General features: G+C 41.6%; 1 protein-coding gene across 1 annotated transcript in view; it reads left to right on the top strand.

Moving 5' to 3' along the window:
• The first annotated feature begins 537 nt into the window (after nt 1-537).
• dlgap4a (discs, large (Drosophila) homolog-associated protein 4a) overlaps nt 538-24366 on the top strand; it is a 40755-nt gene continuing 16926 nt past the window's right edge. The window contains exon 1 of the mRNA XM_061272231.1: nt 538-656. The gene's annotated coding sequence lies outside the window, so the exon portion shown is untranslated. The remainder of the gene's footprint in view (nt 657-24366) is intronic.

The following is a 24366-nucleotide window of genomic DNA, read 5'->3' as shown; positions in this document are numbered from 1 at the left end:
TTTTTGGGGGGAATAATGCATTCACTCATTTTAAAAGGCCAATTAAAAAGATTTCAAATGAATTTTATGCAGCACTTGAACTTGCAAAAAGTGACTTGAGCATCTCTTCTTAACAAAGACAGAGAACACAGTCAAATATGAGAGCTTTTCTTCCTCCGGAATGTTTAGAGTGCTTCTACATTGTCCATACTGGCACTTTGTTGGTGTGGCTGAATCATCCAAGATGAGATCTCTCTGATCGACTTGCTGATAAAACACGCACGCGTGGTGTGATTCATCCACTGTGAAACCGTCATTATGACTCCGTTGGGTTGATTTCGGGGGCCGAGTCGTGGGCCCTCGGACGCCCCCACCCCACCCCCACCCGCAGCGCACTCATCCCACGTCTCGTCGGAGTAAAAGGCTGCTGCATCAGCGGCAGCCTCCCAACAGAGCTCCCCGTGCCGCCATGGAGCTTGTGCGCCGCTGAGCCGCATCCAGCGGAGGGCGGCTCGATAGAGTGACTCTTGCGTTTTTCCACGCCGTGATACTGGGGCGTGTTGTTTACCTTGTAGAGATAGAAAGAGTCGCTTGGCGGAGATTTGCTCGACATGCAAGAGGAGGATAACTATTGGCGTGTGACAGGCAGCAACATCTGCAGCTCATCGCAATAAAAGGTAAGCAAGGTACGCTTGCTGATTTCACGCCAGGCGTTGCGCCTTTCGGTCATTTCAAACAAGCCCCCGATGATCGATGGGAGCTCAGCAGGCTGCAATGTTACGTCGACCGGCCGATTTCCCGTTTCGAATAAGTCACCGTCTTCGAGTGTAGGAGCGCGCAAGATGCAGAGACTTGTAGGTGCGTGTGACGCCGACAGCCTGTTTGCATGATCCTGGCAAGTAAGGTTCAGCTCAGGATGCCTATGGAGTACAAATATGCTCCTCGGAACCTCAGCCCAGTCTGTGGATTGAGGCAAATATCTGCATGGGAGACGTTCGCAACATGCGTGTGTGGCCTCGAGGCAAGTTTTGGAAAGGCGCAGTGATGCAGGTTTCTGTGATTGCACAACTTGATGCAGAATTTGAAATAATAAAATGAATTAACTTGCCTTTCAAAGTTTATTTCCTGGGGAGATTAGATTTATTTTTAGTTTGCCTGGTCCTGCATGCCTGGGTTGATTTATATCACCACTCGCCTCCTCTGCTGTTGTTGACGAGGCTGCATTGTGTTGATCGATAGCCTGTTTGGATCGAGGCCTGTGTTTTACTTGTTGTCAAACAGCAATCTCGACAATTAAAAGCTCGTTTGTTAGTGGAAGATTGATTAATAATTCATCGGCAGGATGGGACCGCAAACCTGTGGATGGCGCACAGAGGGGGGGAGGGGGGGAGGGGGGGGGGGGGTAATCAGCCTCTGAGACACCTTGAATGATTGGCAGCTGAAGATTTGTTCTTTCTGACAAATATAACCTGGTCTGGTTTCAGAATCTATACATGGGGGCAAGATGCATTTGCAATAAATGATAGTTGTGATTGAAATTATTGTATGTATTATTTTCTGTGTTATTTTGTTATTTTTGTTTACAGCTAGTACAAATGTATCAACACTGTGATGATACATTTTGACAAGTTAACTTTATGAATGACCAGATTTAAAAACTACAGTTATGTTGTTTTGGGTGCCAATCTGTTTCCCAAATTTATTTGCGTGTGTAAATGAATGAATAAGATACCTTTGTCCACTTTGTTGTATGTGGCTTTTTGAAGTTCAGTCAATTACACATGCATTAGTTTGCCACATCAAATATGGCGGACACGCTGATATTCAGAAAAGCAAACCAAGATGGACTCTGTATACTTTTCTATGCTCTAGGTTTATGCATGGATGTTGTTGTTGAGGTGTGCCAGGTTCCTGGCCAAGAAAGAAGTTGTCAAAATAACAAGAGGTAGCCACTTTTGCATCTACTGTAAGTAAATCGTCCACACTCAGACTGTGCAGGGCCAACCTATCCCAGATGACCTTGGGTGGGACATATAGCTACAGGCTGTCAGTCAAGCATAGAGGAGAAAAGAAAAAAAATGCTGTCAGAAAAGGCATCATACAGTCTATTGAAATAATCCTGATGATGAGGAGAACATACAACAGTCACTAGAAAGGCACAGATGCTCTACTTTTGACCCTTTTCCCCCTGAAAGCAAAAGTGTGTCTCATAAGAGCAGAGGATTTTTTTTAACAGAGTGTTAGAATATTGTCTACTGTCTTAGAACATTATAAGGCCTTCTCATACACTTTGTGACTGCCCATGCTGGGGCACATTAATCGCATCATGAGATGCAGAAGAATGTCGCTAAAGCTAACTGTCTTATTTGCATATCTTTCCCCCTTATCTTGTCTTCTCTCTTGGCTGTGTTTGGTGGGTGTAACGCCACGACACACACAACAGAGAGAAGCCTCTGTTGTACCTTGTGTTCAATATTTCAGCCAGGTTATACCTGTTAAACCATAGGTGGTGCAATGCAATGCAAAATTCTCTGTGGAGCTTTATAGTAGTGTGCAATCGCACGCAAGAGCCGTATTGGGAATTTCAGTTGAATATCTATGACTGATGCGTTTGCTGCATGTTAAGTCCTGACTTAGATATAAAACAGTTCAAATACATTCGATGTATCATGTCAAGCTGTTGTTCCTCCACATTTACCATAGCAACAAGGCCTCGGTGTAACTTGAGTTCAGTCTTGTGCGTAGACTTGTGTGTACACTTCCTCCTTACCACTGTTAGAAGTGTCTTACTGCTCCATCTGTTCAGCTATTGTCTCATTGTCACCCTCTCAATTTTATAGTTGAGAGGCTTGAAGTGGAGAACCAAATGGTGTGGTCTCATCTTTTAAAGAGGGTGGCATTTTTTGTTGTATACATCTTGACCGGTCGGTTTCATTGTGCAAGTCAAGTAAACATTTTTTTAATTATTGCATTTAAAACCAAGCAGTTATCCAAGCTTAAAACTTTCTTTTGAATCAACAAGTACTTCCTGATATGTTGAGTGTCACCATGAACACAGTCACGAGACAGTAAATGTAAACAAAGTTAAAGTGATATATACATAGAATTACTGACATGGTAGTTTGTGTAACCTAACAGGGCTAGCCTGGGTAAACTCCTAAAGTTAACCCAATTGAATATAAAATGCAAGTGTTAAATGATGAATTGATCTAATAATTAAAAATAATCAAAGCTACCTGGCCAATTGTGGGAAAAAAAACACTTGGCCTCTTGTTGTATTAGGAAAAAGACCATCATACCAACAGTAGTGTGATGGACTGGGGCTACTTTGCTACTTCAGGACCTGGATGACATACTGTGATTGACAGAACCATCAATCTTGCTCTTTACCAGAAAATCCTGAGGGAGGCTATTTGGTTATCTGTTCATGAGCTTAAGATGAAGTGCTGCAGCAGGTGAACGATACAAACAACACCTGTAAGTCAACTTCTGTCCATAAAAAGGCCATACGGGCTGGAAAACCCTCCAGTGTCGTTGGACAGAAGCAATTCTGGAAGAAAGAGTGGGTCAAAAATATCTCCACAGAGTTGTGAAATACTTTTCACCAGGTATAGAATATATTTCCGTTGTTGCTGCTGAGGTTGAAGCAACCACTTCTTACAGAACATTTAGGGGTACTTATTTGCACAGGGCCTGGTAGCTAAAATTACCATTCAAAACTATTATTACTATTATTTTGAGTACCTTACAAATACTTTCTCACAGCCCTGCTTTTGTGTGTGCCACTGCCCGGCGGTAACTAAAGTCTGATGTCATTGCAGAGCCAATGACCTTTCCCGCTTTCCTGCCAACAGATCACCATGCTCGGCTAACTTCCTTCATTTGAGCGTGTATGAGAACAATAACAGTGGACCAAGGACAAATAAAAGCATACAAAGGCACCCTTATGTAACATTATACAACACTTTGACTTTTAAAATAAGTGCTTCAAAACAAGTTGCTGATAAAGAGAAAACTGTCATTGACAAAGTGACCACCCCCCCAAAGTGATCACCTTATTTTGCGGTCTATAATAGAGGAAAAGCAATCACTCCCTGTGATGTTAGCATTAGCACCTGTGCTAATGGTTCTCTTTTGTGTAGTAACTGTACAAAATTAAACACGAAAATAATTCAAAGTCAAAGTCTGCTTTATTGTCAATTTCATCACAAAGAAATCGAAATTACATTCCCACTATCCCACGGTGACAAGACATACTACACAATATATATACAAGTAAACAACACAAAAAATAAAAACAAGAAGGCACAAACAATAAATAAATAAGAGTGATGAATAAATAATAAATAAACAAATAACATAATAAATAAGAGGAGCAAAAATGGAGCAAGTGTGCATACAGCAGACAGTCAGAATATAGCGACAATGTTTTTTAAGAATAGATCAATGAAATGCACCTGGTTTATTACGCCCTACACACACACACACACACACGCACACACACACGCGCAAACGCACACACACACACACACACACTGTGTTTGTCATTTTAAGCCACTTCGTGAGCTGCCTCACTGTACAGATCCTCTGACACAAATTTGCATGTTAAATCAAATGCTCCTCGCTAGGGACAAATACATCAGTGTGCTGCAATTGTGAAATTCTGTCCCTCGGTGATTAATTATGTCTCGTGTGTCCATTGAGAGGGAGCTCCGAGTAACAGATGTTTATTCATTTCACTTTCTCTGTGGCGCTCCAAATGATAATCGTTTCCTCAGTCGGTAATGTGCTGCAGAAAAACAGAAATACAAATTAAACGCAAATATGAAAACAGATGAATGGGAAATGTAGCTATTTGCTCCGCTTGCAGTTTACAAATAAGTAGCCCTAAAATGATTTTATTATATAACCAACGGGCAAAACAGGCTTGAGGGAGAAGTTGCGCAACATGACTGAGGGGCAATTGTTGTGTCAAAGAAAAAGATAAGCAACGCTAAAGGATGCAGGGTGATCCTTAAAGCTTGGGGATATTTTATTTTGCGACTACAAAGAGAATTTGTGTAACCCTCACTTGGATTTCCTGGGCAGTACTTGCTGATTGTGTCTGTGGGTGTTTGTGTATATAAAAAAGGAGTCTTATTTGCAAGTTGTGATAGTCTCACGATAACAATATGGAGTCACGTTGCATAGACATGAGCCTTGATGGTCAGTCAGAGATCAGATCTGAGCTTGCTGAAGATTAACACCACAGGACATCGCCTTCTGCCACCATCATTCATTACATTCACTCAAAGCAAGACTTGACCCCGGGTGCGCCTGTGACACGGTGCCATATGGACACCACATTTCATGTCATCGGTCATGTTGACATTGTGGGTGTCCTTAACTTGCACGCCGAACATGATATGAAATTGGAATAGTTGTCAATAGAGATGACTAATGCATCATGAACGTGGTGGATACAGACGCTGACATTTGATCAATGAGGCCCTCTTAAGTAAAAATTAAGCCTGGTTGCATCATATTAACTCATTCACTGACTTTGACGGCTATAGATGATCCATTTGTACTAGGCTGGCAGTAAATGAGTTGAAATGAGTATGTTTGAAAAATCATCCATGTTATCACTTGTGCTTTATTTGGTGATGAATATAAATCACGTTATGTAGCTACCAAAGCAAATATGGATGCCCTAACAGCTCAAAGCACAATTTGAAAGAGTGAAAAGATGTCCATTGAGGGAGTAAAAACATGTTTTTCTTGGAAAAATATGTCATATGGAGTCTCACATCTACGCTGCTTTGTTTCTCACACCTTTTAATTGGCATTTTCATTTATTTATTTCATTTATATTTTCAAATCACAAATATCTCACAGTCTCCACTTGCTGTCAGGTTTGCTTGTTTCTATTCACTTCTACAGTACTGTGTCCTAAATTAGTCTTAAATTATTTTTGATATGTTGACCATGCTAGTTATCCACGTTGTGTTTGTACACAATACCAATGGCTAGTGAAACATTACCCTTCATATACTTCACGACATTGTTCTGCTTGAATTAAAAAACAAAACAAAGGATGGATCTGCATACACTACTCCCTAAAAGTAAAGGAAATTTGCCTTTGGCATAACATTTCAGCATGTTGTCATTTTTGCACAACTCGTTGTTCTCTAAACAAGCCAAACAGCAAAATACACAGCATGTGTTTTAATCCAATAAAAATATCATTTTCAAGGTCATCCACTTCTATGCCCTTCTGTGATTCTTACAGTCTCTGCTGCAACCTGCTGATAAGACCATGTGACACTTTGAGCGCTATTTTCATGCCTAGTGCCAATCTAGCATGAGGCGTGGTCTAAATCTCCGCAGAGGCAGGTTAGACCAAGTTTTGGTATTTTCACAAAGGCAGTTTTGCGCCGTTATGGGCGTGAACACCATCGACTTGATTCACTGCCAGTCGAAGCCTTACCTCTCATTCCCTTTAGAATTGGCACCTGAGAGGCCCACAGTCCTTGACATGGTGGAAGGAGAAACTGTTAAGTGCATTTAGAAGCAACCAGAATTCATCCACGGCCAGATGACGTAAAGTTTGAACTCGTAACATAGCGCAGAGTGATGAACCAAATGATTAAAGAAGGCGCCTCATTCTCACGTAAATCCAAATGAGCCCGTTTTTACATCTTTGGGGGGCTGTGCCATTTACAGTACGACCATAGAATTCATTGAACCAGCAAGCATAATGGTCAATTCATAGAGCAAACATCTATTTTTGGTTACTTATTAGAGAGCAAGACGTGAAGAAAAAAAATGTACTGTCCATGTGGAGTCAAAGCTTTGGCGCAGGACAAAATAACTTCACCTGTCAATATATTATTGCATTTTAAATTCATCCCTAACTTTTTTGTGAATAGTGTAAGACAGACATGTCAAACTTATTTTTACATGTTTTATTTATTATTAAAATTGTCAACCCAAATAAATGTGTTAACGTCTCATATTGTATATAATATATACAATATATATATTTACTATATATAGTATAGGCTACACAACAAACTGATGAATAAGTAGTTGTCAAAACAGAGACTAATAAAAACTGTTCAAATATTTAAAAATGAAATATTGAAATCAAATCAAATATTTAAAAAGAAAAGTATTTAAAAAAAAAGAATGGTAATGAAAATTCTTAACAATATCTCTATTTTTTAAAAGTGAAAATAATTAGAAATTGACATATGAATTTGATGCACAATTTGTCTTTGCGGGCCACCTAAAAAGATGTGGCGGGCCGTATCTGGCCACCGGGCCTTGACTTTGACACCTGTGGTGTAAGACAACTAATAATCACACACAAAGCCAAATTCTACTTGCATTATTTTCCACATTTATTGACTTTGACCCAGACGTACTGCGGATGTAAACATCCGTCTGGACGAACTCAGGGAAAAATATTGTAGCTCTTTGTGAATTGCTCCTTAGACTAAACTTTCGTTTGGAGACAGGAGGGAGAAACACACACACACACATGCACTCGCGCACACACACTAAGACTTGTTTTTGTCTTAATCCTGCATGTGCAAATTGTCTTGCATAGGTCTTGCATAATAACAGAGTGCTCTGTGTTAGTTTAAGATAACAGCAGCAATGGTCTGGGATATCTATTTTAATTACTTTTGTAGCGTGTCAAACTATTAAAAAAAACATTCTCCTAAAACTAAATGTTACTTTGTAGTATGAGGGAATCAATAGTTAAAGTACCAGAGTGGCTGATGGTGTAGGGGGGGGGCTTGCTTATCCTGTTTGCCGACACCGTGAGTTCGATGCCCACATATGACGGTGGTAATGTGTGTGTGTGACAAAAAAAATAATAGTTAAAGTACTGGAAACATTATTGTGCACTATAGCTTTTAGGGCTACATAAATTTGAAATGTAGGAATGCTGGACGTATTCAGTGTGTTTATCAGGAGGGGTTTAACTGCAGTTGAAACGGTTGCCATGGTGATGCCCGCCCATAGTTTCTGCTGATTAAAACAAGGACTGGTCTGTGAGACACCACTCAATCTAGGGTTTATTGCCCCCTCTGCACCTCTATGTGGTTTTTGATTTGTGAAATGGGGGAGATTCATTATAGCCCGGTGATATATGATCGCACGTGCTGTCAGGGTGTGAAATAATTGTACAATAATTTACTGTAGTTAAAAAAACAGTGCTCCTGTTTGGTTAGCATTCCCAGAAAATTTGACAAATACTACACGTTCGTACTTTCGGAACTCATTCTGTCTGCTTTTAAGGAGAGTTTCAGTTTGTCAAACAATGTATTCATTCTTTGGTAATCCCTGTTTCTTTAATCCACAAGTACTGTATCTGGCCCGCTTGATTTTAACGATGAGCTTTGCATGACAATGAGTTGACATTCTCACATTCTTAAAGTGAACAATTGCATTAGCAGATACAGTACGATGACTGCCTTTCTCAACTCGTCCTTATATCAGTTTTATTATTTAGAATGACGCTAAGAAGCACTCAAAATGGCATGAATAATTACAGACAATTAAAAAAAACCTCCATATCTCAGTATACAATAATGGCAGCTGCCTATGCCTGTGATAGACCACAGTATATTGTCAGACTGGAACCTTCTTTTCAAATATAACATTCAATAATTATTGGAAAAGTGTTAACCATACATACTGGTGTGTCAGAGAAGTTCCAGGATTGGCGCTCAGGGCATTGCGAGCATGTGCCCTGTCCTGTGGGGAAGCAGTTGCAAGTTATTCTGCCGCAACTGAATGAAGCCTGCAAAATAACGGACTCCTTTCATTGGTGTACACGTAAAGTTCGAGGAACACGCAGATTTCCTCCTTAGATCACAATGTCCCACCTCCCCGGGGAGTGTTCGTCAGCAAGCAGCTCATACAAGCTGTCAGTTTGCTATATTCAGGGAGGGAATTCATTCCTTAGCCATCCTTCACCCCGCTGACCTCATATGTCCTTGTTTCCGTTTCTTGGGAAAGCGCACCTGAACACACAAGCGTTGCATAATTCACAGCAGGAGGGCGGCAGCTGTTGTGTAAGATCTGCAAGCCATGTGGCACTGAGATGCTCCTTTCCATCTCGGGAGATTTGGGCATCCTGGAGATTTGGGCATCCTGGATGACTTGCAGACATAATGCAAAAAGGCCTGAGTGTATATCCATGACTAGGGGCCATCTTTAACCTGACTTGACTCTTAAGCAGCTGCAGTCATATCTAGTAATTCATAGTCATGCATGACAAGCTGGCTAAAAAAAATAAGCTGACTGTATTTGCACTTCATTCCCCACCACTGCCTATCTCAAAGAACTTCTGAGAGGACATATGCTTTTTGAGTTTTCTGAAGGGGCATCTGTAAAATAAAAGTCCCTCCGGTAGTTATGAAAGTGTGTGCGTATGTGTGATCCCCCTCCATTCAGTGAGCGGCGTAGGGTCTCATTAGTATGGGTGTTAGCATCTCTCCTTCAGCTGAACCTGCCATGCCACTACTGTAGTCAAGCTGCTTGCCTAACTGCCGCATTCTTCCCCGGATGGCTGATTAGAGACCGCCGCTGCTGTTTCCTCCCAAGAATGAGTGACATGACCTGAAGGAGGATAACTCATGATTCTTATGGCTATACAGTGAAGCCCCCCCCCCCTCCCATTTATGTGGTTTATCTTTCACTCCCATTATTTGCTTTCATGGATTTTTACAGTATAAAGGCAAGTCTTGATTTAGTGTAGTGTCCGAATGGCTGGTCAGCATTTTTTGAAGACTTTTTTGTTTAAAAAAAAAAAAAAAATTTTGCAAACCCCTGAGATATTCTTGGCCCACTCATGGACCCCAAGAAAAAAATCCTAGCTCTTCCAGTGATGAAAGTAGCAAACAGCTTTAAAACAGCCGGGGACGCTTTTCAGTTGGCCTCCAAGGGCTTGCGAGTCGGCTGTGAGGTCACACAATTTCACCATGGAGGTAGACGTCGACAAAAACGACAAAAAACAAAGTTCCCTCGAGGGTGACACTGCGCCGCAGTGGCTGGCCATTATTCCGCCAACGGCCTGCTGAGTTTCAATAGAGCCAACACACGATTTTCTTTATTCTATCTTGTTCTGTTCTCGAACGTTAAAAATGGCTTGTCGTTGTGGCTCTGTCACTGTAAGTAAGTCAAGTCTGCCTTTTAGATTTAATTTTAGATTTAATAGTCTGGCAGTTTCTTCAAGTCATGTAATCATTTCTATGCTATAGCATTTTTAGCACCCTCAAATGTTTCTACAGAGAAGGGATTTACCTATGCCGGATGAAAGAACGGCTGGCTGGCTGGCTGGATGGATGAACGGACAGACTGATGTCTCACATCGTAATTGTTGTCCACTTTTCTGTAACCTGTCTGCTACAGTAAGGATAATATCATTGTCACAAGATGATGTTAAAACCTTTGTCTATTTTTAAATCTTTTGTTTGAGCAACTGTCACAAAATTCATTTGCGCCCTTTAATGAATAACCATAGCGACTCTACGTGTGTGTTAAGTATCAGGCTGTCTATAAAAAAAAAAGTGTCGATTAGGTCAGTACTAGTGCGGTCACAAAAATGATTCAAAAAGTAAATTCAACTTTTTTCTTGATTGATATTCAAAGCATCTGAGTAAAGGGGTCAATAATACGCAAGACGATATTGTTACGCTGCACATTCAAGGACATCAGCTTTTGTCCATCCCTTTTGGCCCAAGGATAAACCCCGGACAATATCTTGCCGAGTCATCGCTCTTGGCTTTCATTCATTCAGCCATCAGCCACATGACAGGAAGATGAAACCTCACTGCCTTTGCAAAGTCACCTGATTATGCAATGTTCCCTTTTTAGCTTTCACAGCATCAGCTCCCCGAGTCATGCTTTGCTCGCTTCCGAAGGCCACGCAGCACAAAGAGGGGTCGGGGGCGTGAAACTACCAAAGGAATTGATGTAATAAACACGTCCGGCAAGCCGGGCTTTGCCGAGCTGTGATCGCTGAGACCCCCGCTGCGTAGTTTGCCCTCTCCTGCTAAATCTGACTTCAAGACATCACATCATTGTGGTTTCGCAGCCTCCCTCCTCCACCTCCCACCTGCTCCATGTTACACTCGCAGCAGGGCTGGGAATTTTTCCCGGCATGACTCAGAGACACTGACACGCACCTATTTTGTTCGTCATGTGCTCACAGTGAGACATATTGACATATTATCCTCCAAGTTCTCTTGGTAATGCGTTTGCTGCTTGCTAGAAGAGGCCTATAAATCAAACCGCGGCGTCGCCTTGTCATTTATATTCTCTCATTCAACTCTTACATTTATTTTTGGCAATTTATTTGTCATATTGGTTTGCTGACTGGCAGTTATGTTACATTGTGCTGGCAGTTTGTTATTCCGAGTCCTGCATCCATCCGTCCATCCGTCCATCCGTCCATCCATCCATCCATCCATCCATCCATCCATCCATCCATCCATCCATCCATCCATCCATCCATCCATCCATCCATCCATCCATCCATCCATCCATCCATTTTTTTGTCTTTGCTTCATTAGCACTTTCTGTTTGTGTATTTAAATTCTCAGACTCAATCTTGGCACAGTGAGTGTCAGACAAAAAAATGATAGGTCCAGTTCAGTGGGTCAGTTTTAGGGGCCAGGATGGGGGGAAGGTGGCTCCTGTTTGTAGCTCGGAATAAAAAGGTTAGGGTGGGAAGTTATAAAGTAGCTGACAATACAATAATATTTTGCAAACAATATCAAGAATAGCGTGAGGGATGTCGTCGCTACAAGACTGCTTTGAAGGAACATGTTTAAAAAAAATAGAATGGACACACAGACTACCACGTGGGCGTCCATCCTAATGTACGCAGACGATGACGTCACCACGATCGCCACATCAGGGGCTAACAACAAACCTTTGATGACCAAAGAGGTACGAGCAGCTTTGAGCAAGCAGAATGTCACCTTCAAATCTGGTGATGCTGCGTCTCTCTGGAAAGAAAAATCAAACCAGAATCGCACTCTCAGAGAAGCATTGCACCCAAAATCATCATATAATTTATTCTCCAGATTATTACATTGCGGGGAACACGTACATAAACCAAGTAATTTACATTCAACTGCTGGATGAAAACATTTTTCGCAAATGATACTTCAAACATGTAATTGTAAACAAAAATGTCATACAGTACATAATTGTGTTTGACTATATGAAATTGCTTTCTCATTATGGATTTCTTTTCTAATGTGGCTTTAAAAATGTCATCTCTATAATGATGAAAAGACACCACTCTGCAGTCATAATGTCCAGTAAGACGCAGGCCTCTGAAAGCGCTAAACTAATTGGGTCCCTCTTGTACACTGAATACTTTAGGTCACTGCATTTATTTTTAATGCCATCCAATCAATTTGCAGTCATGAATCAACTAACATATCGCAGTAAAACATAAAACATATCCCTGTTCTCCACACCATATGTCATATTAGTACTTCATTTATTGGGAGAAGTCTTAAATTGCTAGTCGAGCTTCATAAAAGCACGCACTAGAGGCATCTTAGCTGCTCATTAGCTGCACAAGTGTTTATAGTGTGTTTGCAAATTCAACTGGAATGTTGACATCACCCCTCCGTGAGTCGTCACCTTATCGTCGTGGACGGGTTTGCGTTTCCGAATGATTCGAGGAGTTATGTTGTCTGGGGCTTCATGCCTCTGGCAGGGTCACCCATGGCAAAAGGGTCCTAGGTGAGGGGCCAAACAAAGCACCGCTCACAACAGCCCCTTATGACGATTAACAAAATTGGATTTGGTTTTCCTTCGCCCGGACGTGGGTCACCGCGGCTCCCCTCTGGAGTCAGACCTGGAGGTGGGGCTTGAAGGCAAGCGTCTGATGGCCCGAGCTTCACCCATGCGGCCCGGCCGGGCACAGCCCGAAAAGGAAAGGTGGGTGCCCCTTCCCATGGGCTCACTGTGGGAGGGGCCAAAGGGGTCGGGTGCAAAGTGAGCTGGGCGGCGGCCATAGGCGAGGACCTTGGCGGTCTGATCCCCATCTGCAGAAGCTGGGTCTTGGGACATGGAATGTCACATCTCAGGGTGGAAAGGAGCCCAAGCTGGTGTGAGAGGCAGAAAGGTTCCGACTAGACATAGTCGAACTTGCTTCCACACACAGTTTGGGTTCTGGTACAAGCCCTCTTGAGAGGGGCTGGACTCTCTTCCACTCTGGAGTTGCCCACAGTGAGAGGCGTCGAGCAGGTGTGGGCATACTTGTTGACCCCCGGCTGGGTGCCTGCACATTGGGGTTCACCCCGGTGAACGAAAGGGTAGCCTCCCTCCGCCTTCGAGTGCGGGGACATGCCACACAAACATACGGGCCTTGACTTTGTACTGGTTAACATACCCAAATTCTGTCAACAAAGTTGCTGCTTGGAACTAAATAAATGACTGGAAGCCAGAGTTGATTCACCTAATCACATTTAGCAAATGGGCCACATATGTACATGATGGCCGAATAACATTTAAAAAGTGTCATCTCATTGGCTGCATTAGCTTAATAAAGAATGGCCGAAATGGTGAATGCTATTCTTGAGAACGGCTTGCAGAATTTGATGTGAAGATCATCCCCGTATTACTAAGCCAATTGTGCAGCCGGTACGTGACAGCACAATTGGAACCGCAAATAGACGTTTTCCAGAAAACAGCTTGATTATTAGAGAAAGGACTTGACGGGCAAGTAAGACGAAGCTATATATAGTAACTTCCTCATCCAACTGAATGAGCGACAGCTTAGCGAGCACAAAGACTCAGTGTGCCCGTCGCATCGTGCGGGGAGCCATCATTTTGTCTGACCTTAACTTTTAGCAGCCAACCTTGTGCTTGTACGGACTTCTCTGTTTGAATGCACGCATGACATTATGTGAGACATTCAGCAATGTAAGTGCGCACAGAGGATTGCTCTGGGCTCTGTACTGGAATTTGCTGAAAGTGAAATACACCAGAGACTTCTTAGCAGCACTGCACCTAGATTTTAGTTAAGCTGCACACTTCAGCAAACCTAAACAGCCCCTCGGGTTCTGAAAATGTTCTAATCACACCAACAGTGTGGCTCAAAACAATTTTCATGTCTGACATGGTGCCATAAAAAGCCATTAAGTGTTCTTCTGCTCCTGCGTGTTGTCTCAAAGTGAAATTCTTCCAGACTTACGCAACACGTGAAGCTGATTATGAATGAACCTTTGGGAAAATGTGTTTTTGAGGATCAAAAGATATTGTGTCAAAATGACTGCGGGAAAATGAGCCTTTGGTGGCAAAAAGAAATATTTATTGTATATGTAGTGCGCACTGTGTGTAATAATAATGATGGAGTGCACATGCAAGCGTGAGCGTTACTGTCTGCGATCGGTTTGTATTGCAGGTGAGACTTGAGAGGCGTGCTGAATCATTTGAGAGCGCTGACAATTCACCTCTGTACTGTTTTCTTCTCTGCGTGATCTAATAGCTGTTCATGCTGTCACACTTGATCCAAATGGAAGTGTATCATCACACAATTCCCAACAAAGGCCACGGGATAAAATTGGGCAGGTTAACAAATTGCCACATGCTTTTATTTCCTCCTGCAGCACTTGGCTCTGCATTCCTGCTTCATGTTCACATTGAAGGATCGAAGTCCGTGCTGTGCATTTTGGTTGGTGGTGTCATTGATCACCATGATAGCCTTGATGTGAATGAGCTGATTTTAGACGAGACTGCTGCACCATTGCGATTTTCGATTTCATTTTGCCTTGGCAGAGCTCTCGGACCAGATTGCAAGCAGCAGAATTAAAAATCTGTATTCTTGTTGAAAAACTCCAGAGCAAAGTCAGCATAACGTGGATCACATTCAAGATGTGAACTACAGGACCCACAGTCTGTGGAAAATAAAGCCCATGGAGTGTGACCAAAAATTCCTATCCAATAAATAGAGATTTTTGCTTTTGCTTTACTTGTCATGTGAGTTTAGCAGCAACTGTGGGCTTTTTCCCCTTTCGGCCAAATGATTCAGATGCTGTCACATGACAAACGATAAAGCGGAGACTGCGCCGCTGCAGCAGCATGACAGCAAGGAGGTTGCCTCAACCATCGCCCGAATGCTTAAGTACAAGTTTGTCATTTCAAAGTGTTGTTTGCATCGCAGTTCTGCTGTGTGTGCGACTTGAGGGCTTTTGAAACGGCACCACTGGAGCTGACACGCGCTTCCCTTCAGAGCTCTGTCCACCCAATTTGGTTAACAGTTTGATTAGTCTTGATCCCTCTACTTTCAATTTTATTTGCACTTGTCTAAATAAAATTATGCAATAACTATTTCCTCAAAGATAGTTACATAAGAATAGTGTAGCTACAAATACATTTGCATTTCACACGCTAGTGAAGCCCTATTTGCCGCAAAAATTGTTGTCTGCCAGGATGGTGCCGCTCAACTCAAATACAGTTTACAGTTAACTGATACTCATGTCTATCAGGCTTGACCTCTTCAAACAAACAGGAAATGATACAGGAATTACCTGTCTGTCTCACGCAACATATTTTAATACTTTCATTTGGAAGGTTTTGACCCTGTAATATTCAAGCGTTACGCAAGACTGTACATTTGAATCTTGAAGGTGTCAGACTATTTTCACACAATTACTTTTTAAGCATTAATAATCCTTAAATGACCCGTGATAAAGGCAGTAAAAATAGATAAGGCCCACAAAGCGGCAAGTGTATTTCTAGTGGTGCATATAGTGGCTCAGCAGTTAAGGGCTGCTTGTCATAGTCTTTTTAGTTAGTCCCCACCCCCCTTGGTGTCTAACGCTCCAGTAAACCTTCAGTCTCTCCTGTGTTCTCATAAATGTACAATACAGTCCTGTGTTGAGCATCTTAGCGTGTTTGAATGCAGCCGGAGCAAAGGAAAGAGCAGCCTGGCCACTTGTGAATTCAGGCAGAAGAAACAACTGTATGCTGTGTTCTGCAGTGACTAGTGACTTTTATCCTCCTCTCACTATTTTAAAGGCCATGCAGAATCAACCTGCGCGCTTCAGAGTCAGCCATTTATTTTCACCATTGTTTGAAGGCTTGCATTTATGTTATCTTAACAAAATGATGATATCATATATTATATGAATATGTATATAAGTATAAATGATATAGTACATTGAGACAACAATGAAGAAATGGCACTTTGCTACAGTGACTAGCGGTCAATGAAAGTGCGGTGTAAATTTACACAGCAACTGATGTTAGTCCAGTATAGCATGACATACCTGCATTGGCCTTAATTAGCTATTCCCAACAGTATTTTCAACATGACGAACACACCTCCAAGGCGACCGCCGCCTTGCGAAAGAAGCAGAGGATCAATGTGATGGACTGGACGAGCAAGTCTCCTGAGTGTCTGAAGGACACCTTTCAATGGAAGATGGTGAAGCAAGCATGAGGTCTTTGCACATTTTAATTAGACGTTTGCTCTTTTTTGTTAAAAGTGGTTTGCACACTGTACATCCCATTAATTTCCTCCCTTTTGGCATGGAGCGGTAGGTGACTTGTCTGAGTAGGCATACGAAGCGTCGGATCACTTCCTTTTCCCATTCCTGTTGCAAATCCGAAATGACGACAATGTTCATATTATGTAACGACGACGGTCGTGCAGGCAAGCAGCCTCGTGAGCCTGCACTCAGATTGACTTGAGCCGGAGCAATTTGAATGTGTTGGAGCTTTAGATCACGAAAACAACTTGTTGAAAAGTAATACAGATTGCCGGAAGTTCCAAGTGAACTATTACAAACATCCATCCATTTTCTTGTCCCCACGGGGGTCGCGGGTGTGCTGGAGCCTATCCCAGCAGTCATCGGGCAGTAGGCGGGGGACACCCTGAACCGGTCGCCAGCCAATCGCAGGGCACACAGAAACAAACAACCATCCGCACTCACACCTATGTGCAATTTGGAGTTCTGGATCGGCTTACCAAGCATGTTTATGCGATGTGGAAGGAAACCGGAGTGCCCGGACAAAACTCACGCAGGCACGGGGAGAACATGCAAACCCCACAAAGTGAAGGCCGGAGTTGCTATCGAACCCGCACCCTTCAAACTGTGAGGTGGACGTGCTAACCAGTGTGTCACCGTTCCACCTTATAGCGATTAATTCACTAATATTTTGACATAAAGAGGGGAAGAGCTATGGCAATATATTAATTTATGACAAATGCTCTGAATCGTTGCTAGAAATAAATATGTTGGACAGATTATTATTGTCTTTATATTAATATCTGTTTATTATGTTGTTGCAGCTAGATGTTATTGCTTCTGTTTTTGTACCGCTGTACATTTTTTTAATTCCTATTTTGGGCATGTGCGCAGTAATAGCGAATGTGCGGCAATTCTATTAGTATAAAAAAATTATGGACATTAAATCAGATTTGGGCATTAAGGCATGAAATGTAAATACAACTAACGTTCTGTAACATAATTTTAATAGAGTGTTTTGTCAGAAAGTCATACGAACACCATCAGCGAAATATGGTCTTATTTAGAGTCGGGACAATTGTCAAGTTATTGCTGTTTCAGCAAATGCAGCAATTGTGCTTACTGGTGACACTTGTTTGTTGCTCGACAAATTATTGACAAAGGATGAAGAGAAAAATGTAACCGTTGCAGAATCTTATTTTGCAAATGGGAACGTTAAGGAGCTAACCGGCAATATTTGTGAAAACACAGTCGCAGTTTGACAAGTTGATGAAGTGATCTGAACACATTGTCCAACTACCATCAATACGTGTAGAACAATCTGTGCCAATATCAGCATTGATCCCAAAAAACCAATGCCAATTATAGATTTTGGAATATTCATCAAGAAAAGTGAAAGCTGATGGAATAAGACATTTTGAATCATTAACAAGATGTGACTTTGCGTGACTGTATTCTCAGTCATTCAGTTTCCTTGCCCTAATTGGTGACAAGTTGTTGTTTTTTGCTAGCTTAAACCAAATGCAAGTGACAGACTCACCACAACATGGAATCTTGGTAAAAAATAATGGTGCAATTGAGGAGGATGAAATAGGAGAAGATAATACCTGTTTCTATTACTTTCTCTCCTCTGGGCGCCAGAAACATATTAGAAAGGAGCAAAATGTGTCCAGTTGTATTGCACACTCAGCTATCGAAACCTGAGCTGACGCAATTGTGCACTTAGATTAAAACCATAATGGTCGCAGGCCTTGCACTCTGATGTCCTTCTACTCTGATTCAAATATCCCCAGATATTTTTGGTTGTCAATATTTTGGGAGAACATTAAGAAAAAAGCCTGTTTAGTAAATATTTTACAAGCTACATTGGAGCACAACTAAAACGGGTAAAACAGTCATTAAAATGTAAATGATTTACATTTATGCTAACAATGTTACCACAATAAAACAGGAAATTTGTTTGCGCCAAAACAATTTGCCGAGTTTTTACATTCTAAGCATCTTTAGAAAGTGACTAGCAAGCTGAGTTTACACTTGTCTGAGCTAAATTCACTCATTTAATGCCAGCCTAGTTCAAATGGATGTTTGACATCTATAGTCATAAACGGCAATGAACGGGTTAATATGGCACATGCCTTTTCCAAAGTCAAGTGAGTCATCTTCTGCTTAATGAGTTTTTGGAGGCTATATTTCATGACACACCAGTCCACAAAGAGCTACAATGTAGCCTACTTGGCAGTGCCTGTAGAAAGAGGTCAGCGTGTACTGACGTGTGAATATTTGTTGCATGATTCAATTGAGGTGGGCGCTTGTGTCGAATTAACCTAAGTCATCTGTCCGGAGCTTTTATTTTATCTTTTAAGCACCTTTGCGCTATATCAACATGCATGTCCATCCAGAAGGCTGATTTATGAGACTTAATTAAGGGACATGAAATGGTGGCGACGGGGGGCAATTATTATTATTATGACCCTTTCAGCAGTACTTACGTTGCTCAAATATATTTGTTGTTACTGTATACTATTGCGTTGAGTACATCAAGGCCGCTGCCGCCATATTGGATGTGGCTCAGTGGAGCGATTTTGTAAAAGATGGCTCGTTCGCGTCTCCTTGGAGATGGATCATCAACGAATCATTGCTTTTCATTGCATTATGTCATTCAAACTCAATTTTATGACAATTATTTGCAGAATTTGTGGCTAATATAATGGCTGCAACAAGTGTAAGTGTGCCAGGAACCGTCTAAACGCATAAAAGACGCAAATTAAAATACCTGTGCTAGATGATGGAAACAAAATCCACTTCTGCAAGTCTTTACAGTTGTACAATCTTGAATGAAGATTTGTGCAATAAATAGGATTCTCAAATACCACACGTAATAAATCTGTGGCTCTGCAGTTGAGAAAATATCTTTTTGTGCTTCTTGTAACTTGGCCTTGTGTTTTTGTGGCTTTTACCCATTTAATTTAGTTTTAAACACGGTGAAGTAGCCAAAAGAATCTTGTCGAGGAGATGAGCATTCTTTTCCTGTATGCATTTTCATTCCCACCCACTAAATCTTTCACACTAAAATCTTCTATGGCTGTCAGTCTGTTTCTCTCGTGCTTGCATTCTTTATTTTCCCATTTTCGTCCCGCTGCTGCCTTGAAAGTTGTCAATTCAGATGAATCTGGCGGTGCAAAGAATAAGAAGGCTTTCTAGGTCATGTGCGTATAATCTTCTCAATTTGAGTAGACCTCATGGAGCTTTTAAATTACAGCTTGTTATTATCCATGATGTGTTTTAATGTTGAAATGTTTGATAGCTCACCTTTGTAAAATTAGCGTTTCTTATATTGATATACATACAATCACATTTCCCCTAATTTCAATTGAAATGTTATCGTTAAATGGTGTTTAGGGTTGGCTTCATGTTTTACAATTGGGCAGACATTTATTAAAAAGCAATTCAGTAATAACAATGTGACCTTTGACACACGAGACCAAAGGCACAAATGAGATACAGCTGGAGAGGATGTAACATGATGAAGTTCAAGCTGAGGTTAAGTCTCCATAGAGTGTCAAGAGATCCGAACTGCTAATGCTGCCTGGTACTAAGCTGACAGCCGGCCGGGCCGTCTTTGACTTGACTGGCAGGGAGAGCGGCCTGTCTTGGTGGAACTGTCCGTGGTGCTGATCTCTTCTGGTGGGCGACATTGAACTCGCGCCTTCCCAAAATCCCCTCAAGGCAGGTCAAAGCACACAATACTGATTTCAAGTGAGTTTAGCTTAGCTCGGATGAAGTCCATCATTATAAACATTTATTGTATATACATATTTTTTTTACAAGAACAATAATTAAACAGCTTCTGGTGGTGAGCCGTGATTGGTTGTTACCTAAAACCTGGCAACTGTGCCGTCATTTTCAGTCAATAGCAAGTGGCAAAATGGCCACCCACTGAGATGTACGCGTAAAAAGGGGTGAATTCTCCTGCTTAACCCATATTCCACGAAATCTGTGTTTAGACAAGTAGGGCCACATACAACATTTTATCATCAAGAAAATGTTGGGGTTGACCTCTTTAATTTTTAAGATCTTCAACACAGCTAAATTTGCTAAACTTGTACATCCCTGAGGACTGTGTTAAAAATGGATCAAATGTTCTTTATTTTGGTGTGTTGCACCACTACATTATACTGACAGCGAGCACAGAGGCCGTGGGTACAGACTAGATTTTGTTTTCATTCATCACAGGGCAATTTGCTATGCCGCATTAAGCCTGCTGATGCCTGCAATGTGACAATTGATGATTACCTGTGGGAAATTGATAATGATCACCACCTTATTAATGTGGACCTTGAAAAAGCAGCATCCGTCTAAACAGAATACAGTACTGGCACGATTCAGCATCAGAGCTGCAACCTTAAAAAGTCATTCGTTGCCGAGGGCCCCCAAACACCTCAGAGGAGAGTTTGCAAAAAAGAGAACAAGACTTACATTGTCATATCCAGCTTTTGACATTGGTGTGAGTGCTTCTGGTGAGTCGAAAGAGAAGGAAGGGTTCCAAAGTAACCTTTTTAGTGTGTGTTGTTTTGATTTATTTAGTGTCCTTGATCTCTCTCAGGTCATTGAGGTGCAGTGAGCTCAGTGGCATTGGCTGCCACATCTGTGCCGCCATGTGTTATTCCTCCTGTTACTAAGCTTAGGGGAATCAAAAGCCATATGTCATCTGCAATTTATGGTCTACTTATTCTTATTAATAAGTTATCATATGTGTTCTTCAGATACTCGCGTGTCATATCTTTGCGTGTGGATGAGCTCAAGTGTACAGAGAGGCAACGTTTACTTATGGATGAGGCAGCACTTTTCCAGCTGATCACTGATCTGATTTGCCATGTGAGATTGCTGCTGGGATCTGGTTTTCCATGTTTTACTTTATATATTACCAGAAAAGTTCTATGATTAATAAAATGGCTTCTCTCCGTGTGACAATTTCAACCAAAACTTGATCTATTCATAATCATAATTATCATATTTATTTTATTTATTCTCCGGTTTCCTCCCACATTCCAAAAACATGCTTGGTAGGCCGATTGAAGACTCCAAATTGTCCCTAGGTGTGAGTGCGGGTGGTTGTTCGTCTCTGTGTGCCCTGCAATCGGCTGGCAACCGGTTCAGGGTGTCCCCCGCCTACTGCCCGATGACTGCTGGGCTAGGCTCCAGCACGCCCGCGACCCCCGGTATAGAAAATGGATAGATGGATGGAACTATTGTGTGGGACTGCACTGGAAACGCACTTAAAATACCTAAAGTGACCGTTTGTGTGTCGATGTGTTGACATTGTAAAAGACAGCAAGGGCTACTTCATGAATCTACATTGTGTGTGTTTGTATGCCAGCAAGGCAAGAGAGGTAAATAGGTCTGGGAGAGGGGCAAGGATGGGATGGCAAGAGAGACGGAAGAGAGGTGGCAGGCAATAAAGTGGCCCATCAATCTGGTAAATGAGTGTCCTTCCCGCCCGACACTACTTTGGGAAACGTAGCCTACTCCGCGTTCATCAGTCACAGGTTTAGCACGCAGCCGAGTTTAATGTGGTCAAAGCCATACTTACGTGCCCGGTGAACGACGGCAATCGAGCAGCTACGGAGCTCCGCTGGGGCCCAAACGGTGATGTGGTCAAAAATCAACGATTTGTTGCTCACAAAAATGGTGAGGGGGAAAAAGGAATATAGGTCGTCTTTTCGGTGTCTCTGCGTAGGAGCGGCAAGAGAATCCCCGTAAATGAAAAGGTAGACAAATCTGGGCTCTTAAAGAGGACTTACGCGCCACTAGGACAATACGGCTCTTTGTCAACACAAGGCGGCCTTCTAAGTAAAGAACAGAAGGCTCATAAAAATGGCCACAGATGGATAACCTTCATAATAACTTAAATCTCTGAGGAGCTTTACATGCACAGTTTTTTCTCAATCTTTCTAAATAAAACACTCCACCATTTGGATCTTATTTTTGTTTATCCAGGAGCACGATATCACCCAGTTGGTGGAATGGCAATGTGATGACACGACGCTTGTACCATTGTTGTCACGAGCATTGTGACTTGACTACACAATCTGAGCTGCCAACAGCGTGAGAAGGAATGTCTGTGTTCACGCCATCATGTCAACTATTCAATATCAGTGTCACGCACAGTGAAAGATGAAAAAAAAATCTAATGAAGCTGTGAAATGTAAAATCCACAGTTTCTATTTACTGTAGTTTCATGTCATAATTACTGCACACATACAAAGAATTTTTTCTCCATCTTATTTTATTATACTCTTCTTTTCACTCAGTACATTGAATTCAAGAGCTAAAATAATCTACAATAGAGATTTAATTCCTTTAACGTACTGAGTAATCGCATTCATTTAATTGCCCAAGATGAGTTAGTTGCTAAACATTTGACAGCAAAAACTCATGATGACATCTGAGTTGCTAAAATTGCCTACATCCTTAAACAGAACATTGACTTCGACCCATGAAATTAAAATATGACTAGTCGTTCATTGTTTTTTTTCATGTTTTCTGGGGAAACAAAAGACAAATTTGCAAGCAAAGTGACACTATACTGTAATTCTCATTGATACTGTAGTCTAGTTTTTCAGCCAAGAGCAAATGGAGTAGCTGCTAGCACAAACGTCAGGGCTGCACTGAAGACCAGACCTCAGCGGTTGCTTGCCCATTTTCACAAAATTTTGAGTGCCTAACAGCAGAATGACTCAGGGTGACGAGAAAACCCAGGAGACCCAGGAGACAGACCCAGTTTTACACACCGTCCTACAGCATTTTACAATCCTGTAAGGATGGATGCTCACAATTTTTTTTTTCCCCTGAAAAACCGCTGTCTGCTCAAGCACACCTTTGACTTTGCTGTCAATTGTAATGACACAAACAACTTTGCTTTCGTCCCACATGATTGATTGTTATAATCAAATAATCTTTTAATTACACTAAATGAAACAATGCAATGTCTACGGCCACGTTTCTCTACAATTTGTCGCCCCAAGTGCAACTTTGAATTATGGGTAATTAGTAATAATAAGCCCCAGTCATTTGTGCAATATTAACACTTTAGCAGCAGGAACGCCAATTGTCAATAGAGGGCGCTAAGGCGCTGCCCACCCGCTGTCCTCAGATCCATAAGACTTTTCATCATGTCTGTTTCTTGATACAGTGCACACTCACACAGACTACCATAAAAAAATATATATTGAAAATTTTGATACATAGGTTACATCACTGTCATAATAGGTAAACGGGGAATTGCTAATTTCTCGCGCCTGATGAATCTCTCATGAAAACAACCCCCCACCATGAGCCATTAGACATTCCCTTAATCTTCATTTCAGAATTTGCAATTGATTTAGTAAATTCTCTAATCCATCGAAATGTTTTCATAAATATTGGAATAATGTCAACATGTTTTTGGCATCAACCGTCACCCCCAATCAAATAGCACACAGGCTCATCCAGAACATCACATCCTATCCTTTTTAATACCTGACAGTATACTGCTTTATAAACGTGATCCCATAGCTTTCTCTCTGATCCCATTATGTCCATCCCTCACTGTGCCAGCTTTGAGTCACCATAATTAGACAACTCTGCATGGACCAAAATGATTTTGTTGTGCTTTCGTGCTGGTCTTGCTTGTAGTCACCAATAAGAGCAAAACAGCAAAAGCAAAACAAGACAGCCAAGATTCAAAGAGCTGAATTATTATTCAATGAGCATTTCTTTTTTATGTTTATTGATTTTATGGAAGTGGATTTACCTACTTGCAGATTTATTCCAACATATATATTCTTTAAAATGTTCAATTTTTTTGAGGAAGGAGTCAAACTCTCTTTTTTGTAATTTTTTTAAAATCTTT

This window comes from Syngnathus typhle, linkage group LG2 (genome assembly GCF_033458585.1).
Source record: "Syngnathus typhle isolate RoL2023-S1 ecotype Sweden linkage group LG2, RoL_Styp_1.0, whole genome shotgun sequence".
Taxonomy (NCBI): domain Eukaryota; kingdom Metazoa; phylum Chordata; class Actinopteri; order Syngnathiformes; family Syngnathidae; genus Syngnathus; species Syngnathus typhle.
Note: the sequence above shows the minus strand (reverse complement) of the source record. Positions and strands in the feature narration are given on the sequence as shown.